Source organism: Pseudorca crassidens, chromosome 7, assembly GCF_039906515.1.
Source record: "Pseudorca crassidens isolate mPseCra1 chromosome 7, mPseCra1.hap1, whole genome shotgun sequence".
In the NCBI taxonomy this organism is placed as follows: Eukaryota; Metazoa; Chordata; class Mammalia; order Artiodactyla; family Delphinidae; genus Pseudorca; species Pseudorca crassidens.
In genome coordinates, this window is record NC_090302.1 from 93,704,693 (window position 1) to 93,730,600 (window position 25,908).

Below are 25,908 nucleotides of genomic sequence, written 5' to 3' on the forward strand. Positions count from 1 at the left end.
CCGGCGCAGGAGGGCACGGGAGCAGTGGGAGGGTGAAAAAGGAAGACTAGACAGAGACTGCTACAGTCCAGAAGCTGTAGGCTGGTGGGGACGTGGCTTGGGCAGGTGCTTGAAAGCAAGCATAGCTCAACTTTGTGACTCGGCCTCAGTGAGAAATAATGGGTGATATGCCAAAGGCAGCTCCAAAGTCAGGAGCCCAGAAAGGAGCTGGGTGAACTTCTCAACTCCCACATGGGGAAGGACAAAATAGTAAAAGAACACAGAAAAAAAAAAATAGGAATATGGAGAAACACTGAATGATAGAGAAGATAATAGGTCCTTAGAAACATTCCACAAACTTTCTCAGCTGAATACTTCTTGAAATTATTTTCTATCATCTAGAAACATAATTACTGTCACAATGCGATGCTTTTAAGGGAAATATGACCTTGTCAAATTAGGTGAGAGACTATTAAGATAAGCTTCACATTTGCCATTCAATTCATTGTACAGAGAGAAGAAAGAAATACTATTTTAAAAGTTCAGATGCCATAAAAACTATAGATTATGAATCACCATGACTCAGAAAAAGTTTGTTTGAAAGAAACAAGTGTTTTTTTGATGTTTATCCTTAGTCATTTATTTTATAATAATATTCTAAAAGTGGTTCTATCAAAATAATCATCCAAAGTATTTTCTAAAGGTAAATTCCTTATTGAAGAGAGTCAAGTTGTTTCTCTAGAGAAACATGTATAAAAAGTATCTATATTTTATCTGTTTAATTTTTAAAGCTTGATGTGTGTCTGCACTGTACTTATTATATTAAATGATACATTTAGCTGAGCAAAGCAGCTCAGTCCCTGATAGTCCCAATAGGCTGGAAAGACATTATTTGGTGGAAAGTTTCCAGTAAGTCATTCCTTAAATACCCCTAGTAAGCATCGTATTTCTTTTCCCATCCACTGACGTAGAGGATAAGAGAAAAAAATCAGTCTTGGATGACAGTTTTCAAAAAGGAAATGTCAAATGTCTAATATATTATATAGGTTACACATCATCAAACGTCTAATCTAGTCAGGCTATGAAGCTTGGGCAGAAGGCCTTGCTGCTTATGTGCCACTTTGGGAGACGGAGGTGGAAACAACCAGTGAGCATTAAGAGTGGGATTGTGGAGAAAATGTTGCAAATAATAAACATGGTCTATCAAACAAATCCTCCCACAGAGAGGCAAGCAAGCATCTCAGAGAACATTCAGAGACTCAATATTTTGGCCTTAAATTTTGCAAATGTAAGACGTTCCAGAAATTTATCAGAGCTCATGGACTCAAGAAAGTCCTAGGGATCCCCCCGTCAGCCAACCTTTAGAATTCCCAAAGAGATTTGCAAACCAAGCTGCTTTTCAGAAGAATGCTGTCCTTTCATCACTGGCAAAAATTTGTTTCTGATGCTCATATAAATTGTGTGTGTGTGAATTCTCACTTCAACCAGGTTGATGGTATCTATTTCTGTTTGAAATAGAAATGTAACATAACTATTAGTAATTGCAATAGTTAGATGACTGAAATTAGTAACTTGAACTCCAAAGTCTAATTTAAATATAACCATTCTTACCGTCTCTCCTTATTGCCTAGCAGAGTGCCTTTTGGTGAGTAGTGCTATTTTAATTGGTTCTTTTAGCAATAATTATTTAGCTTTGTGTAAATCCATTTAATCCCAGTTTGAGCCTCAGGTAGTGACTTTGCCCTGTTTTTAGTAATGGAGGGTGCTTCCTAACATTCTTTCCAGTAAGACCCCATTTTGGTAAGCCAACCCATGACCTTGGAGTTCAGTTAATATGAAAATGGAATATTTGGCACCTCCAGAGTCATCTGAAAGTAACTGAAGCCAGCCCCAAATGCTAACCCTTACTTTCTCATGAGTGCACCATCTTCCCCTTTTGTCTAAAATTCTCATCATTAGAGCCAGTACCTTTGATATTTTAATAGCTTTTTCATTAGAATGTAGTACTGGATCCTTTGAAATCACGCTGCACCATCTTACTCCCTACTCACCCATCTCATTGCTACCCACCCAGCCTCCCCAAACACACATACACACACACACACATTCGTATTTTACAGACTAAAAAAAAAAAAAAAAATAGGACATCTGGGTTACTTCTACACTCATTCACTCCTATTCTAGTGTGTGGGGGGGTGCAACAAACGAACACATATAATGGTAAATTGCAATCAATTTCATGAAGAAACAAGAAGGAGAGGTATGTAGAACGTGTGGATAAGTAGTACATGCCACCCCCAAATATGTCTCTCTGGTATAAGGATCATGTTGAGCTGAAGGCAATTAAGAAGAAGCAGATACAAGAAAAGTCCCTGCACTTCCCCTATTGGCCTAAAAGCAGGACATAAATTTGTAAAGGCATCCCCTTCCCCTCTCTACCAAGAAGGACAGACATTAATCACTGGAGACAACTCTAGACCCTGATCAACTAAGAGATGCACCAGAGGAATCTGCATAACAAACCTTGTTACTAGCTCTTATTTTCCATAAGTTTCCTCATACATTTACCTTCCCACAGCTTGTCACCCCCAGAAACTCAAAGTCTTTTTTTCTGTGTCTTGTCAATTCTGTACAGATTTTTCATCTTCGTTTAAGATATAAGCCCAAGTTCTAACCACTTCTTTGAGTTACTCATCACTGAATTTCACTGCGAGCATGTGCACTTCGTGCTTTAATCAAGTTTGGTTTTCTCTTGTTAATCTGTCTTCTGTTAGTCTAATTTGCAGGGTCCCAGCCAAAGAATATAGGAGGGCAGAGCACAAAAGTGTTTTTCCTTCCCTACAGAATAAATGCTGTAATGCATGTCAGTAGGGGTGAAGAGTTACCCAGTGCGTGGCATTTGAGTGCCTGGGCAACTATCCAGGAAAAAGTAAGTTGAGTTCCTATCTTATGCCTTACATGCAAATAAATCCTAGATGGATTGCAAATTTAATTTGTTTGTGATGAACCATAAAAGTACTAAAAGAAAATTGGGAAGACATTTTTAATCTCTGAATCTTAGAATGATACAGAAACCATAAAAGGAAATATTGACACAATATCATAAAAATAAAACTTTATGCACAAGAAAAAAATGGTAACATTTCACAGCCAAAGAGATAATTGTCCTAATATAAGTCAATAAGGAAAACATCAAAAACCCAATAGAAAATGAGTAAAAGATATGAACAAAGAGTTTACACAGGAGATAAATGGCACTTGAAAATATGAAAAGATTCTCAGCTTTACTCATAATAAGAATACAAATTAAAGCCTATACTAAAAGTCAATTTTCACAGCCAAAGATTTAAGCTTGATAAGAACTTGTTGGTAAAGTATCCCACATCAGTGAGAATGTAGCTTGGTGCAGCCTCTGTGGGGGCAGATTGGTCATATCCCTAACAAAACTCTTTCATCCAGCAGTTCTACTTCTGGGAATGCATCCTCTAAATACTCTCAGAAACAGGCCAGAAGATTCATGTACACACTATTGATTGCTGCAATGTTTTAATAGAATGATAGGAAACAATTAATACCTATCAGGGGCCAGTTCAATAAATTATGGTTCCTCCAAAAAATGGACCGTCAACAGCGTTGTTGATGGTGCCCTCTCCACTCTCACCTCCCTTTTCTCCTCAGCTCTCCCCAGGCCACTCTTGTTCCTACTAACTGTTCTGCAAAGTCGCCAACACCCTCCCTGGCACCAAATCGACAGGCAATCTGCTGTCCTCACTTCCTTGACACACTTCTTTTTCTTGACTTCTTGATCCCACAGTCCTCTGACGTCCCCCACCATCCTGGGTGCTCCTGGTCAGTTTCTCGCCTTCTCCGTGACTCTACCTCTAAATCACGGAGAGCCCCAAGGATCCGTTCCACCCACCTCCTCTCTGTCCTCTGTGTGACCTGCATGAGTGGATGGTACAATCTGAGAACGAGTTTACTGCCCCAATGTCTTCTGTCTAAATCCACTCGGGGTCAGCTCCTCCCTGGCCCCGGACGGAGCCCTGGGCATGCCCCGTATCTAGTCCACTCATTTCCAGAGAAGAAAATATCCTCAATAACTTACAACTTACTCCATTTTCCTATTTTAGAGGTAAAAATTCTTAGCCTCAGCATAATAATAAAAACCCAGAACATCATTTAAAGTTAGAGCTCTCCTCCTTCCCTTAGCACTGTCTGGGGCTCAAAACCTCCCAGTGGTCAAAGAAGGAGGTGCCTCCCAACCTTCTGGCTGCAGTTTCTGACCCCTTGACTGGGATGGTGCTCTGGGGGTGCCTATGAAGAAGTCAGGGAGCACTGAGTGACACTGACAGCCCCGGCTGGGCCCTCTGGCCAGGGTTGAGGTTTGCAGCCAACTCCTCCCACAGCCACTTTCCTTGTTTCTTTAAGGCTCCTCCCCCAACCCCGGGAATATTAGGGTGCCCATGCTGTGAAATGGACAGTGTCTGTTCTTCATCTGCCCACACACCTTCCCCCTCCTGGCACCAACACCCATGGGGCAGGTCCAGCCTCTTGCTGCTGACACAGCCCCAATCTTTAGCAGTAAGCATTCCAGGGTGAGTTCAGTGGGCTCATGGCCCCATTAGGGTGCCTCCTGCCCACAGCACCTTCCATCAGCGGGAGGTAGTTTCTCCCCAAACACACTCACTCCTGCTTCAGGTCTCAGTGGTGTGGTCCAATGGGCTCCCCAGGCTCTGGGTGACACATGCCAAAGTCAGCGTCATTTGCTGAAAGCCCCTCACTCTATCTGAAGCAAGGGGGAACCACCTGGCCCCTCCCACATTAACAGGGTAGGGATCACAGGACACAGGACTCTAGCCAAAGAAATCCTCTCTGTAATTCCCAGCTTCATTCATTATACTTTCCAGGTGAGTGTTGGACAAATAACAGCAAAATAGATTCCCACGCCCATCTTGTCTTCCCAAACCCTGCCTGGGTGGTCCCACACCATAGCCCTTCGGGACTGCTGGAGCCATGCCCTGACTTGGATCTCAGCTAAACAAAGACAGAGTCTAATTTTACTCTGCAGTTACCTCCATCCACTCCTGTTCTAAGGTGTCTTATTGTCTCTAGCTCCAAAGGCCTCATTTATCTTTATCTCCAGCCTCATTTGTCTTCCATCTCCCAGGATGTTGGTACCAAGATCTTATAGACAATTACCACATCCAATTGATATCTCCAGCTCATTGTCTAAAGTCTCCTCAGACTTAATCTTTTCAAACAAAGCCTTGACTGTCCCCACCAAAAGCATTCCTATCCTGGTCTTCCCATGGCGGAAAACGAGACCATGGTCCTCTAGAGAGCTGCCCTCACCCCCACCCAGGAACTGTCCTTGATCCTCCTGTGCCACGCCCACACCAAATCCATCACAGCCCTGACCACCGTGGAGAAGGCAAGACATTCTGTGTTCTCAAGAAACCTACAGGGCAGCGGAGGAGATTAACAACTCATGGAATAGCCTAGAGAAAAAAGTAGCCACAGCATGGGCACTATTAACTACTAGAGGGCAATTCTGTCTTTCAGAGAAACGAGAGGGCATGTACACCCAGTCCACAGAGAAGCCTCATCACTAAAGGAGCTGGAAACCAGGGGCGGTAGAAGATCTCTGGAGAAAGTACAGATTGGAACTGGGCCCAGAGGAGCAGCCTTGTCGAGCAGTGGCTGTGCCGGGAAATGGCAGACTGGGTCAGATTTGCAGAAGGACAGCAAAAAGAGGCAGAGGAATTTAGAATTCAGACTCAGGTCCGAGAAGCATCCAGGGATGTGCTGAGGGGTGATAAACAGCAGAGGCCTTTTAAATAGGGCTAATATGATCGAAACAGGATTGAACGGACATTAACCTAGCAGCAGTGTGCAAGACACAGAAAGGGCTGAGAAACAGCAGGCAGGGAGACCAGTCCAGACTTCTGTGGTGAAAATGACAATGAAAAGAGGCCCATTTGGAGAAGAAAACTCACAGGTCTGCCTGATCATGGAGAGTAGAGCTAAGGGTAGGACTATAGACAGCTCACTCTCACCGTGGGGACAGCCTCTCTCCCTCCCCAAGGAGGCATGAAAGCAGCCGATTATCTCCATCGTGAAGCCATGAGACAGGCAGGCAATGTATGAGAGCCAACACACAGCAAGGATGGGGCCAGGAGGCTGCCAGCCAGGGTGAGAGGGCATGTGGGGGCCCAGAGTGCTAAGAGGAGCACTTAGAGCAAATGGCTTCTTCCCAGCTTCATCCGCACAAATTAATCGAAACTTCCCAGCACCTACAACCTAAAGCATCATACAGAGTTAAACACAATTTTAGGCATCAAAAATACCTTAATTTGTCGAAAGTAATTTCACCAGAACAGGTTGAAACCACTTAAATCTTCCAACAATAGGTATGTTGCAAGCATAAGTATAGCCATGAATTTTGAAATCTGTGCACCACTTGAAAAATCAGTGAGATGCCAAAGCAAGTTCCCTAATTGTCATAATTTTACAGTCACCCCTGCCATTTTTATCCCAACATTCCCAATGTTTGTGATTTGCCCCAGACACACATACATAGTAGGTGTCCATAACTACTGATTGATGATTATTAAACAGATGCAAAAAAAAACCAGTATCCTATAATTTCTCATTTTGAAAAAAAGCCCAATAGGAAACTAGAAAAGAGATTCCTTAACCTTGCTGTACAATATCTCACAAAATGAAAGATAAACCCTTAGGATTGCTAAAAATGTAGAACCAAAGAATAAAGCCCTCCCGAGACAATATTGAAGCTAATATTCCTAATGGTTTAAATAACTAAAGTTCGCTCAAGGTCACAGGTGGTGTCACAGACATCTTTGTTTGAGAGATCAGGGACTTGCTTCGTTCTTATGAACACTTTCAATGAATTTTCTTTTCCCTTTTAAAATTCTAACCGTTGGGTTAGAAAAAGTTCTCTACTCCCAATTCAGCTGCTTCAAGATGCTGATAAGCCAATCAAAAAGAAAGTTACACCTCATAATTGCTGTTTATGGCAGGTACAATTTTATAAAAAGCAAGGTCTCAAATAATCGGGATGGGTCCACCTAACCGCACTGTGCTCCAGGCAAGATGGTGCCACTTGCCTTCAGAACGCCAGCCACGAAGGGGCTGAAAGGGGCTGCCCAAAGTAGCGTGGAATCCACAGACCTTGGAAACCTTGCATATATCCGTCTTTACTGCCAGCTTTTTGGAGAGATGCATCTTCTGAGATCAACTACCACAAGCTCTAAAGAGCCCAACTCTGCTGAAATCTGCTTCCTAATAGCAAAGCGGAAATACAGGAGAAGCAAGCAAACCTGACCCCAAAGTCTCTGACCCTTTGGATACACATACCAAAAACACAAGGGGACCTGACTTTTGCCAGGCTCTGTTCTATGTGCTTTCATGGGATGGCCTCATTTAATCCTCACACATCCTTGGAAGGTAGGAGCATTGATGCTGGTTTTATAGTTGAGGAGATGGAGGCACAGAGTAGTTAAGCAACGTGCCTGAGATCACACAGCCAGCAAGCGCCTAAGCCTGCTCAGAGCCCAGGGAGTGAACCCACAGCTTTAAGAACCGGCCACGTGGGAGGTCCACGGAGATGGCACATTTTCTGAACTCCAGTCTCTCTCTGGACCTAGGGAGAGCCCATCTGCTTGTTCCTCAGCAAGGTCACCCACAACAGGACTCAGAATCTTAGAGTTCTAACAATCACAGGACCACGTAAGGCCTTGGAAATCCTCAACACCAATTCTAACCCACCAGAAGTGGTGTGCAAGATGGGAACCGTGGGAACCAGAAACCAGGTGCCATATGTACTAAATCTACCTTGAGTGGATAAACAAACCACGTTCAGAGGGCTCAAGTGAAACTGTGCTGGGAGTGAAAAAGAGCAGGGACACACACACAACATCAACCAGCCTGAACAAAATTATGTGGCATGAAGGAGATCAGACAAAGAAGAGTATGTGCTGCATGATTCCAGGCATATAAAAACTCCAGGAAATGCACACTAATTATAAGTGCTGATGCTGTGTGGGTGTCTGGGAGGCGGCAGGAGGCAGGAAGGGGCCTGTTCCCATACTCCCTGGGAGAAGCCTAGGCCCAGGATTTCCCATCATGTCCCCCGAAGGGCAGGGCAGGCCTCCATCACCAAGTCTCTCTGTGGCTCTAGTCTTGACTGAACCGCCTAAACCTGGACCAAACAAACACCTGGTCTTCCTTCCCTCCATCCTCTGTGTTCACTTTTCTTTGTAAAATGGCAGCTACATCATTGTGGGTGACACTTTGGCCAGGCAGCTCAGACACCTGGGCTATGCCTGATCCCGTGCTGTGCTCTCTACCGCACTGCAGACTGAGAACCCATTTCCCAATGAGATCTTTCCTTTTAGGATCCTGTGGGTGGAGGGATGCAGGTCTTGGAGCAGGCAGCTAAAAATAGGCTCAGCCAACAGGATCTCGAATGCAGCCCTGTTAACAGCCCTGTGTCACACACAGACACGTCCTCTGACATTATTTTCTGTATAGCATGACATTTTGACATCTTAAAGAACTTTTCTAGCTGGGGAGACACCACCCCTCTGGGGTTAGTCAATTCTTAGAGACAGCAAAGGGCCTGGTCGGATCACCTATGACATGCAGATTAACCAGTGCAGGGCCAGGCCTCCTCTCCTGGCCCCTACACCCCCAGAGGCAATATTCCTCTGCCTTACTCATCTCAGGACCAGATGCCAGGCAACTGCGACCAGCCCTATAGCTCAGAGCCCGCAGGAGGTGCCCAAACTAGCCATCCTGAGCTGTCCACCCTGCCCTGCCTTGCCTTTCCCATGGAGACCCCAGTAAAGGCTCTGGCCTAAACCTCTCTCCTGTCCTCTGCCTCCTGCCCACCCTGGTGTTTCCCCTTGTGGCCCCCGATATCAAGGTGCACTGGGAAGCGGGGAGCTCACGCCAGCCTCACAGCAACTCCGGAGGCCGTCTCAGTCAGACAGCTCCTCCTCTCTACTCTTGGTGGGGGGCGGGCCCTCTTTTTTTTTTTTTTTTTTTTTTTGCGGTACGCGGGCCTCTCACTGCTGTGGCCTCTCCTGTTGCGGAGCACAGGCTCCGGACGCGTAGGCTCAGCGGCCATGGCTCACGGGCCCAGCCGCTCCGTGGCACGTGGGATCTTCCCGGACCGGGGCACGAACCCGTGTCCCCTGCATCGGCAGGCAGACTCTCAACCACTGCGCTACCAGGGAAGCCCGGTGGCGGGGAGGGGGGGGCCCTCTTAGTGAGCTCTCCCTTTCGGGGCAGCTGCTGAGGGTCACAGGCGGTTGAGGAGTCCTGGGGAGTCAGAGGAGGGGAGGGGAGGGGAGGGAGAGCCAGGTGACTCCGCCCACCCACACACCCACGCCCACCTCTTTCGGCGGTCTACTTCGCTGGTCCCAAAACGTCCTCCCTTGTCACCATTTTATTAATAAGACAACGACAGATTATTATATAACTCTAGAAGACAAGCAGCATGGAATTCAGGAAGCCAAAGTACAAATTCCTAGAAATAAATGCTCCATAGACACAATGGGTTGCTTTTCTCAGAAATATGTTTAATATCAGGAAAGAGCTACAAGGCAATCAGTCAAAAGGATGATTGCCGGGCCCCGTGGGAAAGGACAGGGAGGCCCCGAAAGCGGTGCGGAAGTGCAGGACAGGGGCCAGGGGAGGAGCCGCAGGAGGGACATGAGCAGGCCGGCTGGCTGGCGGAGGGTTGGAGAGTTCGGAGCACGGGAGTCAGCACCCCCCGCTGCCGTGGGCCTCAGAGGTGGCGAGGAGTGCTCCTGGGGCATGGGCCCCCCCCCTCCGCGGATCCTCAGAAAGTGCCTTTCAGTGAGAGCACATCTGCAAGGCAAGAGAGCACATGCTGGTTTTATTCGTCCTCAGGTATAAATGGTGTTAATCCCACCCCTTCCTGGGGGAGGCACAGCCTCATGGTGGTTTTTATCTAGACAAGCTCTGTTTCCTTTCTCTGATCATTCAACGAGCTCCATTCATCATAGGCTCCTCTATTTGGAGAGAGTTCCCTTCTTAGTCCTCTTGTCTGGCTTTCTGTCTGTATTTGGCTGTTTCTATGTAGGTGTGAAAACGAAGTCCCTCTGGTTGAACTTGTGGAGGAGAAAGGACAAGAGGGCACAAGACAGGGCCGTGAGGGAAACATTAGAGATAAACTTTCAAAGAAATATACTTGGGCAGTTGCTGTGTGGAGGTAATTCTCAATTTAAGAGGCAGAGCGAGAGGGGACTGGGGATCTGGGACCTGGAGGGTGGGTGTTCAGGCTCCCTGCAAATGAGGAATTTAAGCTGTAAGAAGGGGGCTCGCACGCACACACACACACACACACACACACACACACACACACACCGTGCTAAGTCAGCACCCCAAGAGTGAGGGAGCTAGCCTCTGCTGTGTGCCTCCACGCCCCTCATCTCCCTGAGCTGCCACCCCTGAGATGTAGGCACCATCCTTCCCCTTGGGGAAAAATAAACTAAGATAAAAGGAATTAAGCTCAGAGAAGGTACTTAATTCTTCCCAGAATCACATCGTATTAGAAGAGTCAAAATCTGAATTAGATCCTCAAGCCTCCACAGCCGGGCCTTTCCCAGCCCTGAGTCTCCTTAGAGGCTGTGGTGGGGAGGCCCTGGCCACCTTAACTCATCAGATGCACCCAGTGACCCAGGGGCCATCCTGCCATCAGCCTCCATGAGCAAAGAAGCGGGCACCCCACGGTCACACAGGAAGAAGGGACGAGCCCTGTCAGGCCGGGACATCCGGGTGTGGGTTGTGATCTTGCCCCGTTGTCACAGTGCACAACCACCAGCGGCAGCACCGCTGGGTGTGCAGCACTGCTCGGTGACACTGGGCATGGCTCCAGAACCCTGAGACTTCGTCTCTCGGGAGGATGCTCAACACTCCCGAGCTGCCTTCCAAAGCTACCCAAGCACATCATCGGGTCCACACAGAATCCCATGAACACACACGATGGATGGGCGCACAGCATTGATGAGCCAGGTCAGGAGAGGGCCTTCAGATGCAGCATCTCACTAAGACGACCAGACACGGGGGGCAGACATCAAACCCCTGTCCATTTCCCTCTGCTGGGGAGGCCGGCAGGTCAGCCGAGACCACGAGGCCAGCACTGGCACTGGGGTGGGCCTCGGCCAGCCCTTCCCTCATGGGGCTCGAGCGTGTGCAGAGCAGCCAGACCCTGTGGGCAGCAGGGACAGACAAGAAGAGCCGTCTGCACAGGGTGGGCTCAGAACTGACATGAGAAGGGAAACCAAATGCACGAAGTGAGGAGAAGGAAGGACCACATCCAGCCCCACACTATGTGACATGGTCTCAGAGAAAGGAAAGACCACGGGTCTCCAAGTGCAGGGTCAGAGCAGGGAAATCCTTGGCCCTCTGGGCACAGGCTGGCTCCCCGCCCCGGGGGTTTTGGCAGGCTCTCTGTTGAGAAGAGTGCCAAGCCCAGTGCAGGAAAGGGGAGGGCAAGCAAAGACACAGAAATGAAGAGAAGGGAGGTTGGGCCTGGAAGGCAGCTACAGAGCACAGAGGATGCCCAGAAGCAAGACCTTGAACGGAAACCAAGGATGCAGGCAAGTAAGCCACAAGGGTGGTGTCATGAACGCTGGGGGAAATTGTGTTGTTGAAGAGACATAAGGAAAAAAACTACTGGGAAGTAATATGAAGGTCTGGTAATGTAGAAACAAATAAGAAAGACTCTTTTCCTTCCAACAGCAGTGAGCACATAGAAAGGGGAATAGTGGGGTGAAGGGTGGGGAACCCCATGCACATCGAGGCCAAAACTGTGCAAGACACAGGATGGAGTGTAACACGTGGGGCACGGCCTGCATAAAGACAAGCTAAAATGTTACCACAGGACATAACAAGGTCTGAATAAACGTCCCCAGATATAAAGACATACTAATATTAAATGTAAATTCTCTCCAAAGCAATAAATTAATTTGATTATAATTGTAATCCTAATGAGATCTTTTTGCACTGAGCAGTATGATGTTAGACTGCATAAGAAAGTTCAAAAGTTGTGAAGAAATGTTTTTAAACAGAAAGAAAGTCTAGCAAGGGGCAACACCTCCTATGAGATCAGAAATATGATACCATCACCACAAAGATCAGAACCGTAGGTTATTGGTACACCAAAGAAAAATCCATCAGCGGACTTAAATAGGGCCCAGAAACAGAGCCAAAGAGATAAGGGAATTTAATAGATGATAAGGTGGAATTTCAACTCAGTGGGACATTCCAGTTTGGGCACCTGTATCTTATTACAGGTGAAAAAAAGACCCAAATATAAAAAGTAAAGTGAAATATTAAAAACTCATTAGTATAATCTCACAGTGAGGGAGATATTGTGTTACAAAATATTTCCAGCACACATAAAATGTGCAAAAAGTGCCCCAAAATTGATAAGAAAATGAAAAAGTACCCAATAGAAAAACAGGCAAGTGATGTAAAAGTGATTCATTAAAAAGGAAATGAAACCGGCCAACAAATATGTGTGAGAAGATGCCACCTTTCTGTAACACAAAAACCTCAAAGGAAAACAACAACAACATTGTTTTGACCATAAAACTAGTAAATTAACAACATTAAGACCCCGTGCTACAAATTTGTGAAGAAAGGACTGCGTTCAAAAATTGCTCGAGATGGTGTGAACTTGAGAAGCGACCCTGTAGCAGCCCCACATCGAAGAATCCTATGGAAATCAGATCTCCAGTGCAAGGGATAGAGACCCGTGTGACCTTGCAGCGTGGCTTTGTCCAGCAAAACAACAAAAATGGGAGGAGTTGACTAAATTGTCATGTAGCCATAATGACTTGCAACTATAAAAAAATGAGTTAGACCCAAAGCTACTGATCTGTTCCTAAGGAAGGCAAATTGTGGAGAAATGAGTGTAGTACCAATCCGTTTTTACAAACAGATGGGGAGTTCCTGTGTGTGTGTTTGTGTGTATGTGTGTGCTATATGTGTGTGGTGTGTGATATGTGGTGCATCTGTGTGTGTGTAGTGTGTGAATGCAAAAAAATGTGGTTACCTGTTACCTTACCTCAAGTAGGTGTGATTGGAACAGAGAGAAACTTTATCTTTTCTTTCTGTACTTCTATACTATTTGACATGTTACAATAAGCATCTATGTTTTAATCAAATTTTTAAAAGAAAAAAAGTTTAATAGAACAAGAAATTAGTCCATGTGGTCACATGCATCAGTAATTCATTCTTTTTTATCACTGAGTGGTATTTATACCAGGTACATACCAGAATTTGTTTATTTATTCATTGGTTGATTGATGGTTGAGTTGTTTCTAGCTTGGGTCTATCATGAATTATAATGCTATGAACACTGACCTACTATGGACATATGTTTTGCTGGGTTGTATGGTAAATTTATATTAACTTATTAAAAAAAAACTGCCCAACTGTTTTCCAAAGTGCATCCCTACCAGCAATGACACACAACAACATGGGGGCCCTCAGAGCATTGTGCTGAATGAAAGAAGGCAGACGCAGAAGACTTCATTTGGTATGAATCTATTTATGTGAAATTATAGAAAAGGCAAAATTATAGGACCAGAAAGTGCTATGGTTGCCTGGGGCAGACTTGGGGATGGCTATTGACTACAAAAAGCATAAGGGAATTTGGAAGGGGAGATAAAAATGTTCTGTGTCTTCTTTGTGGTGGTAATTAAATGACTATACAATTGCCGACATTAATCAAACTGTACACTTAAAATGGATGGATTTTATTGATGTAAGTCAGACCTCAATGAATCAATGAAACATTTATAGTCACAGAAAAAACTTTTAATAAAATAAGAAACATAGCCTACACTTTGACCACCACTGCACACTAAGGTACATATCCCAGAGGAATGATGCACACGTTCCCTGGAAGACACGCACAAGAATATGCATAGCAGCTGTGTGGTATCACACTCCCTGGGTACCACTCATCAGTAAAAAAGAACAGACAACAGCAGGAATTAAGGTCAAAGAGAATATGATGAGGGAAAGGAAAAAGGCAGGCACAAGTACAGCCTGTATTCTCCCATTTATGAGAAGTTCAAGAACAGGGTGGGGTTTTACCAGCTTGGGAAGGCACAGAGGGCATTCTGGGGTCTGGTAATGTTCTAAGTCTTGATCTGGGTGTCAGCTATTCAGCGTGTGCACGTGTAAAATTCCAGTGAGTTTTACACTGAATATTTGTGCACTCTACTGGAGGTATGTTATACCTCAACAAATTCATTGTTAAATACAAAACAAGAATGAAAAGTCACAGAGGAAAACCAGCCAGCATGACTGGAATGTATTCTGCTCTGTCATTAGGACCCAATGTAGCTTTTGAAGCTAGAGAAAAAGGGGATGAAAATAGTTTTGGAACAGTAATATGATCTTATTTAAGGAGAAACTGGAGGAAGAAGTGATGCTGGGCAAATACTTAGGGGTCTAATGTGAAAGTGAGTCTCTGTGGTAAAGAATCCTGGGAAGAGCTGAGGTGGGATGGAAGGAAGGTAGGAACCCGAGAAGCATTTTCAAGAAGAGCACACACAATTTGAAGACACTGACTCTGAGGCTGGTGACGGGGTGATGTTATTGCCAAGGTAGGAAGATTGTAAAAGTAATAATAATAGCCCCAACTAACACTTTTGGAGTGTTTGCTAAGCGTCTGGCCCTGTTCTATGATTTTGAGCATATTAATATTTTAATATGGTAGGATCATTATGATTCCCATTTTACAGGTGAAGAACCTAAGACCAGAGAGGTTAAGTGGCCTGTCTGAGGTCACACAGCTGGGAGGTGGCTGTGGGCAGTGGATCTAGTTTGTAGCATAAGCCCTGGATGCTGGAAGAAATTGGACGAATCCAGACTGGGGCACCTGGCATTAGAGTCACAACAAACACCTATCACCTACGAGGGGATCAAATGTAAACTCATATGCGAAAGGAATTTGAAATAAAAAAGCAAAACACTCTACAAGTATAAATGATCATTCCTGTTGAAGCCACAATGAGATGCCATGTCATACCTATCAGGATGACTATTGTTAAAATAAAATTTTAAACTAAGCCTAAAATAGTAAGTGTTGGCAAGGACGTGGAGAAACTGGAATACTTGTGCATTGCTGGCAGGAACGTAAAATGATGCTGCTGCTGTGGGAACTGGTATGAAGGTCACTCAAAAAATTAAACATATGATCCAGCAATTCCACTTCTGGGTATATATCAAAAAAATTATATACATATATATATATATATATATATATAAAATATATATCTCCAAAAAAGCAGGGACTTGGGTATTTGTACACCCATGTTCATAGCAGCACTATTCACAATAGCCAAAAGGTGGTAGCAACCCGTGTCCATTGACCAGTTGAATGGATAAACCAAATGTGGAATATACATACAGTGGAATATTATTTGGCCTTAAAAAAGGAGGAAATTGACACATGCCACATGGATGAACTTTGAGGACATTCTGCTAAGTGAAATCAGCCAGTTATAGAAAGATAAATACTGTATGATTCCTCCTGTATGAGGTCCCTAGAGGAGTCAAATTCACAGAGACATAAAGTAGAATGGAGGTTGCCAGGGGCTGAGGGGAGCAAAGAATGGGAAGTGATTATCTAATGGGGACAGAATTCTAGTTTGGGAAGATGAAAATGTCCTAGAGATGGTTGATGGTGATGGCTGCACAACAATGGAATGTACTTAACGCCACTAAGCTGTACAGTTAAAAATGGTTAAATGGTTAAAATGGTAAATTTTATGTTTAGCCAAAATAAAAACAACAACAATCATTGCTGTCAGAGCCAGACACCAAGGGCCGTGTGTACAACCACAAGCACCCTGGCAGCAGCTGGGCATAAAAGTGTAGTGTGTCTCCCACCTACAGGCTGACCCACTGGGTCATAGGTGACTGACTGAGATTCATGGATTTTAATCTTGTCCTTCATTCTGGGTATAATTAAACCTTCAGTATTTCCTGTCAAGTGCATCATCATTTTTTAATACATTTTTATGCCCAGAATGACAGAATTCCTGCCTGAGTCTATAAATAATTGAGCTAAGGCCCTTTCAAACCTAAATGATAACATGCTTCTCGTGGGACATCCTTCAGCACATCCTGTGCTCTGCAGCTATTAAAAGGCTTTGTGGGCGTCTGGCCACATGTCAGAAAGTGCTGCCTCAGATGTAAACAAACCACAGATAAGAAATAATGAATAACATATACTTAGGCACATACATTTCAGAGGATCAGGGTCTACTCTACTACACGCACTAATGTTGAATACGGATGGATGAGAAAGTTGTATTCAGATGAAAACAAGAATTTTGTCAAACATACAAAATGTTAACAGCTAATAACTGGGCATGAGATGATTCTCAATTCCCCAAGACATCGTTACTTGCTTGTGTCCTGGATTCAAGGAGTTGGGTGGAGACTGCAAGGCAGACCCCATCCACCCCCAAGTGAGGTCTGTGCTCAGACTTGGCTCCCATCAAATGTGAAGGGCTGAGTTAATTTCCATTAAGACCCAGTGAATAGACTGGAGGGAGTGACCTGGAGATAATATATACATATAACATAAAATTAAAGTAATAATACGAACCTGATTACTTAATATAACATTTAAGAAAAAAATGAAGGCACAAAACATTGCATAAAGTGTGATTGCAAAATTGTGAAAGATTAAGGGAAAACTTTTCCTTCCTTTTTTGTGTACTTTTCTTTATTTTCTAAAATTTCTCTGGTGGGCATGTACGTATGACTTTTATGATGAACTCAAATTCAGTTTTAAGGTGTGGAGGTTAGTGTAAAGCAGCAGTTTTAATCCAGGGGACACTGGGCAAATTCAGAAGATGGTTTGAGCCATTGCAACGTTGGGGAAGAGGGTATCTAGTAGGTAGAGCTCAGAGGGGCTTCTAAACATCCTGAAATGCACAGAACAGTCCCCACAGCAAAGCATGATCTGGCCCCAAATGTCAATGATGTCGAGGCCGAGAAACCCTGGTGTAGAGCCTATTTTTTGTTTCCCATATGGGACCGCAGTGCCGGGACTCCCACTTCCCAGGCCACCAGCAGTGCAGGGGTATGTGTGTGTGTGTGTGTGTGTGTGTTTTCCCAGGAGGAGCCCATGGGTGTGCTCTTTACACGAGAGAAAGATGTCCAAGGAAGGTAGGCTTGGTGTGAAAATCGCTGAAGTGGCTGCCCCCACTCTCCCAGTGCACATTCAGGGAGCACCCGGTGTGCAGGCTGCAGGGATGGCCTGACCCCACCTTCACCATCACCTGCCTGTCCTGCAGGTCTCAACAGGTCAAGGGGGAACAGGGGTGAGGACAGGCTGGGCCTCTGATGGTCACAGGCAGCAGGGAGCATTTGCTGGTACTTCAGATAATCCTCGAAGGGTCTGAAAACCAGAACCCCAGGATCTGCCGCCAGCTGCCCTCCCCAGGAAGAGAGGTCCTGGGTTCTGGACAGAGTGGAGGTGGACAAGGGGTCCAGCTGGTCCTGCTAAACTCAGTGCCTGAGAAAGTGAGGATTGTTTTGTTAAAATAGAAGAGAGCATAACAAAGAGTGACCAGGGCCTCACAAGAGTGTGGAAGAAACTGCATGATGCAGCTGGGAGCCAGTCGCCCCAGCCCTGCAAGGGGAGACTTCTGACACAGGTGCTCCCATCCCAGGTGACAAGCAGAGTTACAAGTTCCACAAAAGGGGGCGCTGCAGAGACCCTGGGTCCTGAGGCGGATGCCGCACAGCAAGGATACCAGCCAGGCCAGGTACCAGCAGGCAGGAGGAAGAGAAGGAGTTCATTCTTTTAAAAGAACACCAGCCACAAGCCATGTCCCCCAGAGGAGACAGAATGAGACTCACCATTCAACAATATGTCTCTCTCTCTGATATTTTAGGTATTAAAGTACATTAAACTAAATTACAGATTAGCTAATTGAATTTACTTTCCAGTGCTTAAAGGCTTTACTTCAAAAGGAGTTACAAGTTGCTAATCTGGAAATTATCCAACAAGTCTTCATTTTTCCAGGTTATAAGTAGAAAATTAAAATATGAAGAGAAAGGACACTATCCCACAATATTATATTCCAACAAAGGAAGCCAGGTCTTCTAAAACAAGTGCCTTCCATTTTGCTCAGCAGATGTAGCTGCACTAATTTTCATAGAAAAGGCCCAGGGGGCCAAAAGGAAGGAGAAATTTAATATCATTTTTTCCACTCAGAGTTTGTCATATTAATCACACCTTCTGAGCTGCCACTATTAGCAATTTGCTTTTTCTGATGCTTCATTTTTAGTCATTTCCCTAGATTCATGAAACTTTAAGATTTCAAAAAACTTTGATTGAGCACCTACTATGTGCTGGTCCAGGGCCTAGGTCTCTTCTAGGGATAGCCTGTTGCCTTTGTGGGCCATAAGAATACCTCCCTGAGAGCTCATCAAGGAAATTCAAACCCAACTTTCAAGATAACTTGGCTCAGTCCCCACTGCATTCAGACATTTTAGACTTTATTCTTTTTAAATAATAAACAATAAATACTGAAAGCTTTTAATGATGAGAAATGTTTATGATTCTAAAGGAGGAAAGATGAACATAAACTTTTATATACAGTCTGAACACTATTATATGAACAATGTATATGAAAAATACCCCATCACTCATCAAAGTTGACATCATCAATATGGAGACAAAGTGACACCATGTACCTTCTAATGTCATGAACTGAGAAGGACACAATTTCTATTGTTTACTGCCAGAAATACATAACTTGAAATGAATCATGGGAAAGCAACAGGAAAATTAAAAGTGACGGAAATTCTACAAAATAACTGACATGTACTCTTAATAAATGTCAATGTCAAGAAAGACAAAGAAAGGCTGGGGAACTGTTCCAGATTAAAAGACTCCAAAGAGACACAGCAACCAAATGCCATGTGCGAGCCTGGATGGAATCCTAGACTGGGCAAAAACAGCTATGGAGGACATTACCAGGAGAACTGATGAAATGAGGAGATGGGCTGTAGATTCGATAATAGTGTTCTATCAGTGTTATAGTTCCAGATTTGATCACTGTGCTCTGGATACGTAAGAAAATGCCATTGTCCTTAGGAAAGACACTCTTACGTAGTTAAGGTCTAAGAAGCACAATATCTCCAACTTATTCTGAAATGGTTCAGAAAAAAAAAATAGAGATTTGCAGGAATCCTTTGTCCTATTCTTACACCTTTTCTGTTAGTTTAAAATCACATAAAATGTTTTAAAATGCATAGAAAACATGAAGGAAATGCTACATTTAGCCAAACTGAAGATGCAACTGACTACAATATAGATCATATTTTATGTCCCAGAAATAAAGAAAAAATGCATATTGTATGTCCCACAACTAAAGAAAAAACTATGACACAATACTTCATCACTTAAAACTTTTCTTTTATACTTTGAGAGAACTTTTTTAGACTTGTTAATGCATAGATTTATATTTATCTATCTATCTATCTATCTATCTATCTATCTATCTATCTATCACTCTTCTGTATATGTAAAAAGAAATAGGTAAGTGAAATAAATAGACTAAAATATTCCTCCAATCTCTTTGCATTGTGGTTTCAACACTTCTGAATCACATTCTGATTCAGTTGTTGGTATCTATGCATTTCTATGTAAAATCATCCTCTGAGCCATCAAGAATGTAGGTGAGACAGCAGTTTTTAAAAGAACACTCCATGACTATTTCGGTATTTTCTTAGAAGCCACTGAAGCCTATTATGCAAGAGTTAACCCTTGGCCTTTCCAAAAGGGCTTGGGGGAAGGATTTTGACCAACTCTGAAGACTCATGTTCCCTTAAATGGTTGGTGGACTGACCATTGAGGGTCAAAGTTGTCTACCTGAGCTGACATGAACAGCAAGCAGATTGTCAGGTGCTCAGATATAACAGCAAACATACAACTGTAGTCCACTGGGCAGGAATAGGTTAAGATACAACTGAATATAGTTGCATCCAGATTTCAGAGATGTTAAAATGTGAAAAGAGTGCATCTGAAAGTTGGAATGTGGTGCTGGGTTTGTGGGTAGGAGGTTACACTCCTTCTATACAGTCCAATTTTGTACCAATATGCACACATTAATTTCTTGGTGTCATTTTTATACCCAGAAAAAAAAAAGAATACATCTTGATCCACAGAATAGAGTTATTTTATGAAAATTTTATGCCTGATTGTTGTCTGTGCACTCCCTATGTTTCCCAAGGCACAAAATTCTCCACCTTCCAGTTCAGGTCTAAGAAGCTTCTCTGATGTAAAATGCATTAACTGACCCAATAATTATTAATCAAAGTCTGTGAAGTGTAAGGAAAATTCCGTCTCTGATGATGCTATCAAAGGTCTTAAAAGTTTAGAGGGTTCTTTTCCCTAGGGAATAGAAGGAAGCACAATGAATTGATTCTAAGAGGCACATTTTTTTCATATCTTAACATTTCTGAAACCTCTGTGGGCCAGGCAGCAGTCATTATGTAGTTACCATTTCCTGCATATACACATCACAATTTGCAGAATGAGTATCATTAGTTTGAAAAACAATTTCAGAGACAATAGTGGAAAGACAGGTTTCTTGAGATATTTTATATAAGGTGAAATTCACTCTTTTAGATGTTCAGTTCTATGAGTTTTGAAAGGTATGTACCGTCATGTAACCACCACAAAATCAAAAGATAGAATATTTCCATTATCCCTGAAAGGTTTCCCCGTGCCGTTTCTGTGGTCAATCCTCTCCCCCCGACCTCCAGACCTTGGCCACTGGTGATCTGATCTCCACCTCTAGCTTTACCTTTTCCAGAATGTCATATAAATGGAATCATATAGCATGCAGCCTTTTGTGTCTGGCTTCTTTCACTCAGCACAGTGCTTTTGAGATTTATCTATATTCTTGCATGTATAAAGATTTTGTTGAACAGACCATTAGTAAGATAGAATCACTAATCAAAAACTTCCCGGGCTTCCCTGGTGGCGCAGTGGTTGAGAGTCCGTCTGCCGATGCAGGGGACACGGGTTCGCGCCCCGGTCCGGGAAGATCCCACATGCCACTGAGTGGCTGGGCACGTGAGCCATGGCCGCTGAGCCTGCTCGTCCGGAGCCTGTGCTCCGCAACAGGAGAGGCCACAATGGTGAGAGGCCCATGTACCGCAAAAAAAAAAAACAAAAACAAAAAAACAAAACAAAACCAAAAAAAACTTCCCAACACAGAAAACCCCAGGACCAGATGGCTTCACTGGTGAATTCTACAAAAGTATAGGCCAATATCCCTGATGAACATAGATGCAAAAATCCTCAATAAAATATTAGCAAACTAAATTCAACAACCATTAAAGCATACCCCATGATCCAGTGGGATTTATTCCAGAGATGTAAGGATGGTTCAACATCTGCAAATCAATAAATGTGATACACCACATTAACAAAAGGAATGGTAAAAATTATAATGATCATATCAGTATATGCAGAAAAAGCATTTGACAAAATTCAATATCCAATCATGATAAAAACTCTCAACAAACTGTGTATAGAGGGAACATACCTCAACATAATAAAGGACATATGTAACAAACCCACAGCCAACATCATCTCAATGGTGAAAGCCTGAAAGCTGCTCCAAGATCAGGAAAAAGACAAGGATGCTCATTCTTACCACTTGTATACCACATAGTACTGGAAGTTCTAACCGGAGCAATTAGGCAAGAAAAATATATGAAAGGCATCCAAACTGGAAAGAAAGAAGTAAAACCATCTCTATTTGCAAATGACATATTATGTATAGAAAACCCTAAAGACTCCACCAAAAAAAACTGTTAGAACTAGTAAACAAATTCAGTAAAGTTGTAGGAAACAAAATCAATACACAAAAATCATTTGTGTTTCTACACACTAACAATGAACTATCAGAAAGAAATTAAGAAAACAATCCCATTTAAAATTGCATCAAAAAGAATAAAACACTTATGAATAAATTTAACCAAGAAGGTGAAAGATCTGTACACTGAAAACTGTAAGACACTGATGAAAGAAATTGAAGAGGGTACAAATAAATGGAAAGATATTCCATGCTCATGGATTGACAGAATTAATACGGTTAAAATATCCATACCATATACAGCAATATACAGATTCAGTGCACTCCCTATCAAAATTCCAATAGCATTTCTCACAGAAATGGGCATGACACAGCCAAAAAATAAAAATAAATAAATAATTTTTTTAAAAAAACAAAACAAACCTTTCACAGAGAAAACTCTAGGGGCACATGGTTCCATTGGTGAATTCTACCAAACATTTAAAGAAGAAATAACACCAATTTTTCACAGTCTCTTCCAGAAAATAAGAGGGAACAATTCCCAGTTCATTTTTTGAGGCCAACATTGCCCTGATACCAAAATCAGACAAAGGCATTATAAAACAAAAACAAAAACAAAATAACTTGTGAACTTACATACAAAACCCTGACAACATAGTAGCAAATTGAGTCTAGCAATATATCAAAAAGATAATAATACATCGTAAACTTGAGGGGTTATCCATGGCTTGAGAGGTTGGTTCAACATTAAAAAAATCAATCGATGTAATTACTTATATCAGCAGACTAAGAAAGAAAAACTATATGAAAGTGTCAATAGATGCAGAAAAGCCTTTGATAAAATTCAACACACATTCATGATAAAAACTCTCAGCACACTACCAATAGAAGGAAACTTCCTTAATCTGGTAACAAGACATCCACAAAAACCCTATAGCCTATATTACAGTTAATGGTGGAAAACTAAATACTTTCCCTCTAATATCAGGAACAAGGCAGGAATGTCTACTTTCACAACTCATTTAACATTGTACTAGAGATCTTAGTCTGTGCAGTAAGACAAGAAAAAAAGAAAAGTAAAAGCCATACAAATTAGATAGGAAAAAATAAAACTGCCTTTATTTGTAGATGACATAATCATCTATATAGAAACTCCTGAAGACTCTACATAAAAGCTACTAGAACTAATAAGTGAGTTTAGCAAACTGTGGGAAGATTTTTTTATTGTTTGGTTTTGCTTTTTAATTAATTAATTTATTTTTATTTTTTGGCCACGTCACATGGCATGTGGGATTTTAGTTCCTCGACCAGGGATCAAACCCATGCCACTTGCACTGGAAGTGCAGAGTCTTAACCACTGGCCTACCAGGGAAGTTCCCTGTTTGTTGTTTTTACCATGAATTTAATTTCTTTAATAGATACAGACCTATTATGTTTACCTATTTTTTCTTTAAGCCACTTTGGTAGTTGTAACTTTAAGGGAATTTGTCCATTTTATCTAAGTTATTCAATTTGTTGATATAAAATTGTTGATAATATTCCCTTCTTATTCTAGCAGTGTCTGTAGTATCTGTAGTAATGTGTCCTTGCTGTTACCTGTAATCTGAATTTTCTCTCTCTTTCCTTGACCAGTCTAAGTAGTAGTTTATCAATTTTAGTGCTTTTTAAAAAACACTTTTCAGGTTCAAATATCTTTTCTATTCTTTTTCTGATTCCAATTTTATTGATTTCTAATGCTCTTGAAATAGCCTAAAGGACAATAAAGCCTAGAAAAAAAACATAGATAGCAAGATTCTAAGTCAAAAAAAAAGAAGATTCACTATATTCAGACTCTGAAATAGAAGAAATTTTTAGGAATACCTTTTTCATTTACTTATATTTTCCTTCTAACAAACGTAGAAGTATTATAATGATATAAATCTGTGTCTGCAAAATTCCAAAATAGCTTTTTCAATTTATGTAAATTGAATCTAAGTGACGTGAAAGCATTGTGTCATATTTTAATAGGCAGTGCTTTCTTTTTTATTTTTTAGTGGTTATAAAAAATGAAGTGTTTTGTATAGGAGATGGTATTTTAGAGTAGATGAAATATAGCCTGTGTCTTTAAAAGTCTAATACAATGTGCAAGAACGTAAAAAGCCTGTAGAGCAATTCAGACAAAGTGGTCTTATAGCTCAAGGCAAAAGCAAATACTTCTTGTGGCTGAATCTTTGCCCTTGAGGTATGACAGTGGACCAGGAGAATGGGGCAGTGTGTAGGTCAGTGTGGTTGTGCAAAGGAGGCATAATGGAGAGTTATAAGAAATATATTTGGAAAGTTATGCTGGGGCAGGTCAAATAGAACATTGAATAACATTAAAATATTTTTCATTGTATTCTGCAGGTAGTGGATAAAACAATGAAACTTAACAGGAAGTAATATGTTTCAGGCACATTCAGGATTAGCAAGTAGAAAGAGAATTGAAGGAGAGAGAGAGACTAGAAGAAAGGAGAGAAATTATTCAGGAGGCTTCCAAGGGAGAATCAACAGCATTGGTAATTGAACAGGGAGGAGAGATGATATAAGACTGACTCCCTGGTTTCTACTTCGGGAGAATGCGTGGGTTGTAGTTATGACAAGCATTCAAGGAGACGTGAGCTGGGCCTAACTATGGTAATAGAGGTGAGAATGGACGGATGTAAACAGAACAGAGAGGCAGAGATAGGTTGCTTAGGACTTGGCGACTGACCGAGCATCTCCAAGAAGACACAGGTCCAGTCAGCTGCTAAAAATACAGGGATGGACTTAAGAGAAGATCCAGAGGTACAGATACAGATTTGTGGCTTATATACCTAGAAGTGGTATTTAAAGCAATGAGATTACCAACAACAAGAGGATATAATAAAAATGAAAATATCAGTATTAGTTAACATGCCTTGAGCACTTCCAGGTACTAGACAGCATGTTAAGTGCTTTTCAGATATTAACACAATTTCTTCTCAACCCAATGAAGAAGGTACCATTATGATTCCCATTTTAAAGATGGGGAAAGTGAGACACAGAGAACTTAAGTTATTTGCACAAGATCACACAGCTGAAATGTTGTTCAGCCTAGTAGAAGCCCGGATAATCTGACTCCAAAACCTGCAACACTAGCTGCCCTCGGCAAGGGCAAAGGGTTCCTTATGGAATGATATATTTGGGGTAAGTGAACTCAGAGAAGGAGTCAGAAAAGGAGCAATCAGAGGGGTACATTCTGACACAAATGTGCTTCTGGCATGAGGATTATAAATATACACCATACCAGATGGTCCTCAAGGAGAGTATGGAATGAACGCCACATATTCATCTTATGGATTCTATTTAAACCATTCTAAGCCACCAAGCCATGTATGCTCTCCATTTTTAAAATTTTTGGATGAGTGGGATCACTTGGAAAAATAATAAATGGACCTATTTTCAAACTGTGGCTTCATAGATGGTAGTTGCAAATGGTTCAGAAGTTAAAAATAGAACTCTGGAACGTTGCTTCTCAAAGTGTGGTACCTGATCTGGCAGCATCAAGCACCCCCTGAAAACTCGACAGAAATGGAAATTCTCAGCTCCCACCCTAGTCCTACTGATGAAAAACTCTGGGGGTGGGGCCCAGCCATCTGGTGTAACAAGGTCTCCAGGTGATTTTGATTTATGTCCAAGTTTGAGAACCACTGCTCTAGAAAATGAGATGATATGTGTATGTGTGTTAAATCTTTGGGGACCCTGTCCCAGGTCAGACATATCTGTGTGGCCCCTCTATGTCCAGCCTGCTGGATTCTTCAAGAAATCCATAGTACAGTGGAGCCCAGGTTAGGTGAGAATTCCTTTTCATGTGGTGTAATATGGTAGAGAAGAGACAAAGATTTTCTGTTCTTATTGCCATCATCCAGAGATATTAGCAGGCCACCTTGGGGATCACCCAAGGCCTCGCCCCAACCCAGTGCAACAGAATCTCCACGGCAGGGCATCATGGTAATTGACAAGTTTC

The 25,908-nt window shown here is 42.5% G+C and overlaps 1 protein-coding gene across 4 annotated transcripts in view; it reads right to left on the reverse strand.

Annotated features, from left to right (window-relative positions):
• Positions 1-25,908, reverse strand: part of SHC3 (SHC adaptor protein 3) — a 150,410-nt gene that overhangs the window by 70,343 nt on the left and 54,159 nt on the right. The window lies entirely within an intron of this gene.